The sequence below is a fragment of the Solanum pennellii genome, chromosome 2, assembly GCF_001406875.1.
Source record: "Solanum pennellii chromosome 2, SPENNV200".
NCBI lineage: Eukaryota > Viridiplantae > Streptophyta > Magnoliopsida > Solanales > Solanaceae > Solanum > Solanum pennellii.
In genome coordinates, this window is record NC_028638.1 from 29,854,365 (window position 1) to 29,868,720 (window position 14,356).

Below are 14,356 nucleotides of genomic sequence, written 5' to 3' on the forward strand. Positions count from 1 at the left end.
GTGGTGCCTGTGCTGGTTGACACTCAACATACGACCGCCACCACATTTTGGCATCCCCCTGAAACTGATAGGTCACAAACTCAACACCGAATCGTTCTACTATCTCCATCTTATGTAGCAGCTCATGCCAATCAACCAGAAAATCATAGGCATCTTCCCATTCAGCACCCTTGAAGACTGGAGGTTTCAACTTTAAGAATTTAGTGAAAAGTTCATGCTGATCACTTGTCATTATAGACCCTGTAGTCAATCGAGGAAATGTGCCTACTTCCAATGATGCATCCATGCGGGGAGCCACAGCAGCTGCATGTTGTACTCCCTGAACCTGAGGTGCCGGCGCAGAAAACACTGGAGGTGTCTGGCCCTGATCAGATTACCCGCTAAGATAAGTAAGAACCTGATTAATCATCTCTGGGGTAGGCTGGGGTGGTAATTCCTCATCTTGAACCTGCTCATTTTCCCCTTCTTCACCCTCTCTCACTACCTCATCAGTCGGTGGAGGAGTCGCTGCTCTATTCCTAGCTGGACCAGGTGTTTGTCCTCTACCTCTAGTAGGCGTCTTCCTGCGACCTCTACCACGGCCTCTTGCCGCTGCTCCTCCTCGAGCTACGGTCCCAATGGTTGGCTCAGACGCACCCTGTCTTGCCGGTGTTGGTGTTGGCAGAGTTGTTGCTCTAGTTCTAACCATCTGCGAAATAGAGTGAGGATGTCAGATACCAATTTGTATCACCTAGATACCAATTGGATCCAAGTAATAGCACGAAAGAAAGAAGGAATGGAGTTTTCCTAAAGTCCTATAGCCTCTCGAAGAAAAGTAAAGGCGTCCCCATACCGTTCCTCAAGACTCTACTAGACTTGTTCTTGTGTGATGAGACCAACGAACCTAACGCTCTGATACAAAGTTTTTCACGACCCAAAACGAGTCGTGAGTGGCACCCACACTTAGCCTACTAGGTGAGCGAACCAACAAATCTAAACCCCAACATTTACCAATAGTTCAACTATAATTAACAAAATAATGCGGAAGATCAAAAACTTATTAATGTAACCAAGTAAATAAGATTCTAAAGTTTAACACTTATATTCCCCCAAAATCTGGAAGTCATCACATCAAGAACATCTATCCTCAAATTACCAAGTCTAAGAGTATTTAAGAAACCAAAATAAGTAGAAAGATGGTCCATGTCCGAAATTCAAAGACATCAAGACGTGAATGAGAGAATCCATCACGAGCTAGAAACAATAGCTCACCCTGAACTCTGATGTGCTGGAGACTGGCTAGAGCTAAGGGCGAGTCGAAGTCGATGGCACACTTGCTGCATTTCATAAAAGGAAAACAAAGAAGAAAACAAGTAGGGCTCAGTACGAGGCAACATGTACTGAGTAAGTATCATCGGTCACCCCAAAATAGTAACTAATATACAATAAATAATAGTATGAACTCAACTATAGCACTTAACAGGTGATAAACAACAAACAACATGAACAAGTATCAACAACGTTAAAGTAAACTCGTAATAAGTCAATGATATCAAGATCACACATGAGGACTCATGCCTCCAAACCAAACCATTTTGGGAGTTGAGTTCTTTGAGATTGAATATCTTCCATTAATTCAACATGTTTTTCCTTCAAAATAATCGTGTCGGAACGTGACGCTCCGATCCAAAAATACCGTGTCGGAACGTGACACTCCGATCCAAGAATACCGTGTCGGAACATGACACTCCGATCCAAAAATACCGTGTCGGAACGTGACACTCCGATCCAAAAATACTTTTAACTTATCCTTTATTATCACCGCTTTCAATTCATTGTTATATTATTTTCATCAAGCCTTCTTTATTCAAGGCATCACTTCGGTAGATAGGATTAGAGAATATAAATTCTACGGTCTCAGGATTTCAGACCAATCACAAACCACACAACCAAATCACACAATCACACAGTCAAGTACATAGAGAACTTCACAATATCATTCAAGGCATATCAATCACTATTAAGAGTTTACTATCAAATAGCATAAACCATAACCTACCTCGACCGAAGAACCGAAATCAAGCAAGCTACCTCTCCAATGCCTTTGATTTCCTCAATGCCTATGAACCTTTTCAATCTGAAGTCTAAGTCGCTCGCTCTCTTCGTTCGTTCACGCTCTTCTCTTCTTTTTTATTTTTCTTCTACAGGTTCTTTTTACCCTAATTATCATATAATCAATTATAAAAAATGATAAAAGTAACCCACTATTTATTTCACTATTATCTTATTTAACCACCAACTAAATAAATTATTAAAATTACCCCACTACTTTCATAATTATAATTATGAATAGTCCAAAACACCCATTTAAAATTTAGCGGAAGTCTGACCAAGTCGGGGTTACGCAGCTTGTGACGGTCCATCGTATCTAGGACGGTCCGTCCTGCAGGTCCGTCATAAAGTTCAGAGAAGTAATCTCAGTACCCAGATTCCAAGAGTTGAAGTGTTTTGGAACGAAGACCATCGACGGACCGTCGTGCCTATGACGGTTCGTCATACTTGCCGTCGAGGGTAATGAAGAGAGCAGCAGAAGAAATTTCACAAGTATGGGGCGACGGAGTCCATCACGGTCCGTCGTGACCATGACGGTCCGTCGCGTGGTCCGTCGACCCAGTAAGTATTTATCAAAAATAATTCTACTGCTCAAACCGACTAAATAGGTTGTTACAGATACTACCTTGGCTAAAATGGCCTTGGTAAGAGGATCCCTCTCCCAACTATTTTTTATCTTTTCAAACAACTCACTGACCCCACCAATTAACATAATTGATGACACCTCTCCTGTTGGTACTCTGGACAAGAAATCTGCAGCCTTGTTCTCCTTCCCCCTTTTGTACTCTATCTCAAAGTGGAATTGCATCAACTTAGCAATCCATTTCATTTGAGAACCTGTATGATGTTTTTGATCTAATAAGAACTTCAGAGCCTTCTGATCAGTCCTCCCAATGAACTTCTTGCCTATCAAATACTTAGCCCATTTGGTAGCACCTAGTCACAAGCATATGTTTTTACAACAAAAACAACACAATTAGGTAAGGCAAGGACAGGTGTTGAAGTCAGTGCTTTCTTCAGTTCCTCCATGGCTTGAGTGGCCCTTTCTGACATTGAAAACCCATCCTTCTTTAATATATCACTTAGTGGCTTGCTGATTATCCCATAATGTATGATGAACCTCCTGTAATACCCTACTAAACCCATGAACCCCCTTAGCTCCTTCACATTCTTGGGTTTAGGCCATTCCTTAACTGCAACAATTTTCTTAGGATCAGTAGATACCCCATCAATAGATATCACATGCCCTAAGTATTCAACTCTACTGGCCCCAAATGAACACTTGGCTTGTCTCACAGAGCTTGTTCTTCATTAGCAATTCAAACGTTGTTTTGAGATGAACTAAGTGTTCAGATAAACTCTGACTGAACACCAAAATGTCATAAGAAAACACCAAATATGACTTCCTTAAATACTCCCAAAGACATGATTCATCAGACATTGAAAAGAGGATGGAGCATTGGACAACCCAAATGGCATCACTAAGTACTCATAGTGACCTTCATGTGTTCTAAAAGCTGTATTGACAATATCTTCAGTTGCCATCCTGATATGATGATAACCTGCTCTAAGATCTATTTTAGAGTAGATTTTTGAACCTCTCAATTCTTCTAATAGATCTTATATGATGGGGATGGGAAACTTATCTTTAATTGTCACCTTGTTGAGGCCCCTATAGTCCACACATAGCCTCCTACTCCCATCCTTTTTGCCAACTAGAACCACTGGTGAAGCATAAGGACTACAACTTGGTTGCATAATGCCTTGCTCCAGCATGTCTCATATCAACTTCTCAATTGCATCCTTATGTGACGATGAGTATCTGTATGGCCTCAAATCACAGGGTTGCTTCCTACCTCTAGTGGTATTTTATGATCAAATTGACCTCTTGAAGGGGGTAACCCCTTTGGCTCAGCAAACAACTAAGGTTACTCTTGGGTCAGGAACACAATTTCCTTGGGTGTAGTTGCTCAAGTCCCCTTTTTCTTCTAATGACACTACTCTTATCATGAACAACTGCTCACTCCTGTTTGCCATTTTTTCCAACTTTTAGCTTCCACAGTTCTCACCCTGTCCAAATGACCCTTCAACACACATTCATGTCCTTGGTAAGTATAGCTTAAAGTTAACTCTTGAAAGTTCAACTTAATATCTCCCAAAGGAAGAAACCATTTTACCCCTAAGATCATGTCACACAATTTGAGAGGTATCACTAAGAAATCATCTGTGTAAGTCAATTTCTCCATCACCCATGAAAATGCTTTACACAAATCCTTGGTTTGCCTATCATGTCATCAGCCACATTGATAGCATGAGTTCTGACAGCTTGAATGGTTCCGTGGAGCTCCCTTGCAAGTCCTTCATCCATAAAATTGAGTGAACTCCCTGGATCAATCAATATGCACAAGGGTCTCTGTTGGCAATACCCTTCCACTCTTAAGGTGTGGAAAGTAGGAATACCATGTAGAGCATAGACTGAAATCTCACAAATTTCTCATGGCTCTTCCTCCTTTCCTAGTTCAGGGACAGGTATATCCACCACTTTCTCTTCACTGATTTCTTCTTCTTCCTCCACTTCCAGAAAATACAAAGATTTGGACCCCCCACACTTGTGCCCAGGGAAGAATTTCTCCTCACAGAAAAAACACAACGCCTTTTGTCTCCTCTTATTCATCTCAGCAGAGGTCGGTCTTTTGTTAGTGTTCTTGTTAAGGTTTAGAGAAAATTCCCTCTTACCCTGCCCAAAATCTCTTATGGAACCCGTTCCCTTAAGAGAAGAGTTGTATGAGCTTCCTCTATATTGAGAACCACCAACAAAAGATGATGGCCTAGTTATCTTAAGCAGGGCATTAACCTGAGCTTCAATGTTCCTAGCTAGTTAATAGGCTTGTGGCTTTGATACCAAATGATGAACCTATGCTAAAGAAAAGCAATGAAATAGTAAAGATCACTAAGAGCTAAGAAAAATGAAAAAAAAAGGAAAAAGATTAAAGGACAAGTTATTCTCTATTTAGCTAAACAATTTTTTCATAGCTGCAAAAGGAACTGTTACAATGCTTAAATAGCCAAGACACTCCTTGGTGATAGTACGAAAAGTAATTGCCCAGCATTGGGCCTAAAGTGCCCAATCACTCAAACACTAGGGGCAAATTTGATAATAACGTAAAATGACTTTTAAAACCTATTGGGCCAAATTGATAATATGAAACTATTCACCATCAAATAAAATCCTAACCAACTTAACGGCTAGGTGCAACCCCTCAAGCGCTCAGTACTAGCTTACTCAGCTTCCGATTTCATTCTTGCATCAGTATATGTATATTGAAATTATACAACTGCTTTCTTTTGTATATGTATAGCGAAATATATACATATTTATGTTCGCTATGGAGCGCAATTATGCAAGCAATATATCATACAAATATGGTTGTTATGTTTGTTATATGTGAAAGTTTCTCTACTTTTTATCATAAATAATTATTTTCTATAAAAATATTAACTCATGATTTATTCTTAGGTTAAAACTATTAGGGTAAAATTAGGGTCTTTAAGACACTTGTCTTATTTTCTTAAGCATAAACCAACCTTGATATATATCTACGAACAAACATAAGAATTCTATCATCAATTAAATACTCCTTGAGTTCCTACTCCATATCGTGATGGAGTCATTTGTTGAAATTTTAAATTTTTGCAACATATATTTGCTAAATTTTCTGTATTTTAGTTAAAATATGTGTTATTCAAATTTTGTCTCCACATTAAAAAAGTTATTATTTCTCAGTTACATTTTAAATGATGACTAACTAATTATATGAATATTCCCGCGGGATAAAATAAAAAAGCGCAACTTTCACATATAGCAAATAAAAAATTCATATTTGTATGCTATAGCAAAGTTTGCATAATTGTGCTTCATAGCAAACATAGAAACTGTATAATTCGCTATACATATACAATTGAAGCAAATTGTATAAAACGAAGTGTATAAAACAAGAAAGAGAAAGACACTTGGCAGAGAACTGTATAAAAACGAAGTCTATAAAACGATTTTTATTATTATAAGTGTATAGAACGATTATATACAATTTGAATTTGTATAAAATGAGAAAGAGAGAAAAACAAAAGAGACTTGATAAGGAATATACAATTGAATGAATTGTATAAAACGAGAAAGAGAGGAATTTGATACAATTTGAAAATTGTATAAAATGAGAAAGAGAGAAAGGCAAAAAAACTGGGCAGACAAGTATTTTTATTGTATAATTATAAGTGTATAGGACGAAAATATATGTATTTGCATGTGTATATACAATTTTCTCACACTTTATACAAACAGAAACGCAACTTATACATTTCGCTTTTGTTTGTATAAGTGAGAAAGGCGAGGGTGGCGAGCGAGATTCGGGAGAGTGGCGAGCGAAATCTGGAAGAGGGGAGAGAGGGGAACAAAAATATATGTATTTATACAATTTTCTCTGCTTAATACAATTAGAAACAATTTTTATACACTTGTGTTTGTATAAAAGTGAGGAAGCGAGCGAGAGATTGGAGGAGAGTGGCGAGCGAGATACTTGGGAGAGAGACGCCTGACAATTTTTTGCAAATGTTTGCTGTGGAGCACAATTAAATCAAACCCTAGCTACTCCATTTATTTTAGGTTATTAGTTTGCTATTATATACAATTTTTCCAATAAAAAATTGCCCATCTATGTAGGCTCACCAAATTTTCTTATAAAAATTACACAACATATATGTGAACATTGTATATCTTTAAGGTATATATTTCACATAATTGTATACTTGAAGTATACAATATTGCGTATTATTAAGGTAAACAACATGTGAATTATGAGTGTTGGAGGTATACAATGTATATATCTGTCCGTATTTTGTAAATAATTTTTCTAAAAGTTGATTTATTCTGTTTTTACCGTTGTTGAATGTTATTGAAGAATATAGTCCTTGACTAAATCGCATAAACCAAAAATATTCGAGAGATTATAATATACATGCAAATAAATTATCGTATATAATCAATGTATTATTTATGTATACCACCTGAGAAAAGTAATCATTAAATTCGGCCAACTATTTTTTATCAAACTATTCATGGAGAATCTGCCCAATGACAAAGTATGAAGCTCTTGATGGTGATAATTTGCACTCAAGAATCAGTTTGTTTTTTTTTTGGTCAAAATGTCCATAATTACTCATCAAGGTAAAAATTAAAACTAATAATTATGTAAAAGTAGTAGTAATAAAGAAGTTAATAAGTATCTTTGGGTTGGTCACTTTCAAATCATTATATTTTTTGCAAATCTCACGCTGTTTGAATGAAGGAGAAAAGGTACATTTTATATATATAAATAGTTTCCATATATGAGAGCCATGAATACTCAAGTGTTTGATGACAATGCAAGTAGATGAATTGGGCATATATCTTTAAGTCCTATCAATACTTCCACTCTCATATGAATAATGGATTCCCACTAGACTTATACTGATGAAAGAGTCCTTTTAGCTTTGGCTCCATCCAATGAGGAAAAAGTGTACCCACTAAATTGTACATGTTGGGTAGTTGAGTTAATAGTGGGTGAACATGAATTTAAGGTTCTAAAATCTTGAAAAGATAAAAGCATAATTATCAATCATGTTGCCCTAGATGTTAAGTATTTTTAGTAGTCTCCTTAGTTGTAATGTGTGGTTTTTTATAGTGCATTATGCAAAGTGCAAACCCCACAAAATAAGAAATCTTGTGAGATGAGGACATTTGAATTATAATTAAGGTAGTGGAGAAAATGATGTCTCCATCAACCATGTGTCAAAAAATACTTTGAATTATTCCTCCATTATCTCTTGGCAAGTCTTTGCTTTCCAACCACTCATTCACGGCAAGTAATCAGACTTTTCGTAGTGATTAATTTTATCGTCACAAAATGAAATGAATTAGTAGCGATAAATAAATATTGCGAAAAAAATGTATACTTTTAGTGGCGACTCTTGTACTTGCAACGAAAGATAACATATTAATGGCTATTTAATCATCGTCTGATGTCTCCACAAATAGTTCTATTTTGAAAAATTAATTTGTTGCGTTTGAAGAAATTGTTGCTATAAAAAACTTCATTTCTTGTAGTGATAGTCATCTATTCTTGATGATTCAACTAGAGAAATTAACAAATCTCTTTAGTTGGCTTTCATTCCACTCCATTACTTTACCAATTGATCCCAATTCACCAAAAAAGTAAGGTTTTGACAAAGTCATGAAAATTCCCATATAAAGTAAACACAATGTGGAATGTCATTTTTCTACATGTAAGGGGTGTTGCATGGCCCCAAATTCCCTTCACCTTTCTCTATCAACTACTATTTGTATATTTAGTGTATGGACCCCATTCCATAAAGAGCATATGTGTTGTAAGAAAACCAAAGAATTGAAGATGGATGAGTAGATATGTGCCATAATCATAGTGACATACAATAAGGTAAGGTTAAATTTCACATCTTGGGGCCCCTACCCTACACATTTCTTTGACAGTATCCATACTTTTGTGCTAGATTTTGTCCCCTCTATAGATCCTACTAAAATTCTATCTCAGGTCAATGAAGTGGGAATAAGGATAGACAACTTCTGGTGACACACACCCCTTTCCATTTCTTAATTATATTGGGTCCACACCCTCATTTAGTCTAAAATTTTGGGACACAAACATGGGCCAAGATAATTGGATCCTACATTTTGGGTTACATGGGGACCATCAACAATACTATTAAAAAAAATATTGAATGTGGGGTGACCTAAATTGTTGGATTGTTAAGTCTCCTTTAATTAGATTTCATCTTCATCATATGTCCATGTTTTTGTAGGGTGAAAATGATGTAATTGTGACATTTACTTGTCATAAAGGACATTCACATGCATCAATCAAATACTTACTTCAAATTATTGTCACACCAAAATATCAAGCTTTTAACTTTTTTCAATAAGAGGCAGAGATTTTGATTTTTACCTAACAATTCGCCAAGGAATTCAACTTTTGATTGCAATAGGGAGTGGTATACCTTTCAGTGCTAGACATAGTATACATTTTAGCCCCACTAAATTGATACTCCCTTTATTTTAAATAAAATATCACTTAATTTGAAACGGAGGAATAAACAAATTAAAGAAAGAGATTGATAGTAAAGTCTCCTTAGGAACCCCACCTCTCATTTAGACCAAAAGGCAAGGCAAGTGGTGGAAAAGTATATATAACTCTTGTGATTATTTAGAAGGAAAAAAAAACACCATTTTTTGTGGAAAATAGCAATGGGTCCCAGAAATGCAATCTTATGACAAGAACATCTTCAAATTTATATTTATTTATTTCTTCAACAAGATGGCCAATGTCTTGAAGTAAAGGGAAGTTTAAATCATAATTACTCCTCTTTTGTCATATTTTAGTTGTTATTAGCTTACTTTTGTGCTCAGAAAATAATAAATATAATTTAATTTAATTTAATTTAGTAAATTATGTTTATTTATTAAATATTTTAAAAAAAATTAATTAGTATTATAAACAATTATCTTTAATAGTAAAAAACATTGTAAAATACCATAAATGATTTAAATTCAATTTTTTAAAGTAACAATTATTTTTAAGATAACTTCTTTAGCTAAAATGACTGTTAATTTGGGAGAAGTATCATTTTCCACCTACCAATGAAACGAAGATGTACATTTGGAGGAACTTAATAAAGAATGCAAGGACATGCTTGATGTTATTAAATATCAATCGTTTTGACAACGAAAAATCATTTAATTGATTAGTTTTATATAAACATTCACCTTATTGTTGCATGCATCTAACGAAAAAGAATAAATTATAAATAAACATTTTACGAATTTAACCCCCCAAAAAATGCATCCTTGAAATAAATAGTCATTGAAAAAAGAAGAAGGTATATAATTGTTTTTCTTTTTTGTAAGAATATACTATTTGAACTTCATTACTTTGATTTTTTTTAAATAATGCTAAAATTGATTTATATGTTGTGCACTGGCTCCTATTTATTCATAAAATTATTGAGTGTAAAATAAATACTTGATAAATATTATTAGTATTGATAAATTTCAAGTGGTGAAATATACGTTGTACTCTTTTTTAAAATCATGATTTCGTTCCAATTGAATTTTTTGGTAAGGTTTTTAATGAGATAATATCTTGTTGGGTTATGGGCCTTTTTCCCTTCCTATGTGGATAAATAAAAGTCCAATTTGGACCAACCCATTTTTGCCTATAGGCCCATTCTTATGAGGCAAATATAAGCCTATTTAGGTCTTATTTTCATATACACAGAGAGTTTTTCAGCAGCCAAAAAGAGAGAAAAAGAGCAGTTTTCGCAGTCAAAATTCAGCCTTAACAGCCAACTTCAAATTGCGATTCCCGCTTCGTTTCTTGTCCGATTGAGCTGATTTTTGGACAGCATATTATCCTCATCTCAATCTTTGATTAGGAACTGACAGAGTTGGATTTGGTGGCCTGCAGCTTCAGTTTTTTTGTCGTGAACAGTAGCTGCGAAATTGGTGATTTTGCTCCTTTAATTCTCTAGATTTGATGCAATCTTATTTTGTTGTTGCTCGTTGTTTGGCACTTGTTTTGTGGCCAATTTTGGAGAACAATATTGTAACTCTTGGTGATTATAGTGGAGCTTTTGGTCCCGTGGTTTTTTACTCTTCACATCGAAGGGTTTTTCACGTAAATCTTGGTGTCTTGTGTGATTGGTTTATTATTGCCTTGTTATATTTGTTTTGTTGAATTACTCGCTGCCTTACTATCCAATTGCTTGTGGTTGTTTGTCTTCTCTTGGTTCAAATCGAAAAGGGAAAGTATAGACTTGGGTATTCTTCCGCTGTTATCCTGTCAGGCATTCTTTGTTAGTGCCTTGTCTTTCCCAACATATCTAAGACGTAGTATGAAATGTATTTACTGTTTTTTCTTCACTAGACTTTTTCTCCATTGGATTTTTCCCAATAAGATTTGAAACAGACACATTATCTATGGATATCCAAGAGGGTGTCCTAAATTCATTAATAAATTAGTGGATTGTCCGGCGATTTACTCAATACATGAACTACTTACATTCATGTATGTGTATTCTCTTGGTTGTATGAACCATTTTGATTAAGAATGAATCCATTTATTTGAACATTTAACATAGTGACTTTTGAAGTGGTCTCTCAATCTATAAATAGAATTGTCATTCACCATTGTAAGAAAAACTTAAAGACATTTAAATAAGTTAATCTCTACATTTTATCCTCCATATCTCTTGTCTATATTATTTATTGTTTAATGCTTATGTTTTACAACATATCTAATTTATACAAATCATTTTTCTAATTTAGTAGCTTTGATATTTTTTTATTTCCACACGATATTTAATTGTACCCAATTTGATGATCATGACTAATTTTGATTTGTGCTATATAAGGTCCTAAAGAGGATAGTATTTCTTATCAATTCTTTTTCTATTTTAAAATCTTGAAATTAAGACATCTGATTAAGAGGTGAGAATTTTATTTATCAACCATAACCCTGAATAGTAATGAGTAACGGTTAGTTCGAAAGCAAAGAAAATGATGAAGCAAATAAAAATGAAAGTGGGGTCATAAGTTGAAATCATGAAAATTGATCACTAAACAACCTTTTCTACAATGTCATTTTCATGACAAAGGAAAATTGTAAAAGCAAAGTAAATGCTTCTAACTTATCGTTGTAGCCTACATTATTATCACCAATATTTTGTAAGCATTATGGATAACCTTGGCAATTGCTTTATTTATTTATTTTTATTTGAAAAATAGAAATAAAAAGAACCAAAGGAGATAAGCATGATTCTAGCTAATCCCTAATTAGATATTGAGGTTGAGCCACCGCCCACCAAGTAGTTGCAAATAAATTAGGACATAATCTCAATTACTTCATCATCAGATATTTATTTACTTGTACCAATACAACTAATCATAATTTGGTGACTTTCTCTTAGTTCTCACGCCTCACTCGTGTATTCAAGGGCCCACTTAAAATTATTTAAAGAAAATTTAACTCTAATCACGTATTGATTAATTTGTTATCTTATTAGGCCAAGTTTAACAACTCTAATAAGCCATTATGAATACATTATAATGATCATACAAGTTTTGACCATTTGAAATTTGTCTCATTAGGCATGATATGCTCATGTAATAGCATGTTTAGTCAATTTAATTAGGCCGTCCAACTCTCCCTACACCCAATTATCTCTTTATTAAAAAATTTAATCAATCTTAATTAGAAATGTTTTTTTAACATGTGATAGTGATGTTTAGTGAATGTTTCTTCGAACGTTAACATACATGAATCATTAATGTTGTACCTAATTAAAGACGTATGTGGAAAGTTCAAGAGAAATTTTCAACTTAATTTGTTTTTTAGTCATCCATTACACCAACCTAGAAAAGTATAAAATATTCTATTTAATTTATTCATCTATTTTGATGTGACAACAAATAAATTTTTTTTTCCATACAGTAATAGTAATAGTTAATTATTACACGAACTTGCTTAATCAATGATTAGGATGGTTGTTTATTTTATTTCAATATTTACCTCAAATTAAAAGAAAAAAACTAAAATTGTTAGTCAATAATCCATGAAAATGCTCTAATAATAGTATTATTCCTTTAATCTATCTGTAAACGTGCTCTTTATTAAAAAAACATTATCATTGTAGACAAGAGAATAATTTTGGAGTTAGTAAACAACTAATAATATAAATATTACTTAACAGTAAGAGCACTAGATCAGAGAAAACAGTAACTTTAAACAAGAAATATAAATAAATCAATTAATTAATTATTTTAATGTGGCACACAAACCCCACAAAATAAAACATTAATTAATTATAGATAAAGAATATATGGGACCAATTCTCTTGTGGCCTGTCATAACTGATAATATGTACGTTGAAAAAAAAAATTACAACGAGGAAATCCAGATGCTGTTTTTTTTTTTTGAAAATGATATTAAACAAATCACATGATCACTTCCAACTTATTCACAATATATTATTCAATATAAGATTTTATTTTTGGCTTTTTCTACACATACATTCATAAAGATAAATCAACTATATTCCTTTTCACAATTAAATAAAAAATAAATGATGACATTATACAAGAAATTATGATTTTCTCTAATTTGTCGGCCACGACTAAGAGTGGCGATCAAGTTGAATCGTTGAGTCGAATAAAATCTTTTTTACTCATTCATTAAAAAAATATATATATAAAAATCATTTTTTCGTATCGTCGCTATCTGGATAGCCTACACTTCAAAAAAATATTAGTGTCACTTTTTTTTTATTTTTTATAAATGAGTCTTTTTTATATTTAACTATCCACTTTTAAATGAGTAATATGATTCTGACTCATTTTTTATCCTTTTTAAACGAGTTGGGTGAGTAATTTAAATGAATACCCATATAAATTACCCATTTTATCATCCCTACTTCTACCCTAATATGTGCCTTCATTATATACTAATTTAAGGTCATGTACTGGATAACTTGTGTGTTATCACCTCTTCGTCTGGTCTACCTTGCCTTTCCTCCTACCTCTATATCAACCTCTGCACTGCATCACTAGTGCATTGTCTACGCATCTTCTCTTCACATATCTAAACCATCTCAATCTCACTTCTTTCAACTTGTCCATCATGGAGGTCACTCTTACCTTTATTTGAATAACCTTATCACTCTTAACATGCCCACACATCCACCTCAGCATTCTCATCTTCAGAACATTAATATTTTTCGCTGATCAACACTCTGCCTCATGTAACAATATCTTTAACGACCTGTTTAGTCGTTTTAAGCAGCAGATTTTATTTCTGGAAAAACTGTCTGAGTCGACGGAACTTACGACGGACCGTCATGGGCACGACGGGCCGTCGAGGGGGTCTCGTTCCAAAACACTTAGAATTCTGAAATTTGGGTACTGAAATCGACTCTCTGAACTTCGTGACGACATGGCAGGACGGACCGTCATGGGCACGACGGACCGTCACAGACTCTTCAAGGAAATTGAGTCTCTGAACTTTGTGACGGAAGCAGCAGGACGGACCGTCGCAGGCACGACGGGCCGTCACAGGCTGCGTAATCCCAGGCTGGGTCGGATTTCTGTTAAGTAATTTAAGGGGCGTTTTGGACTATTCCTGCTTTAATTATAAAGTTAGTGGGT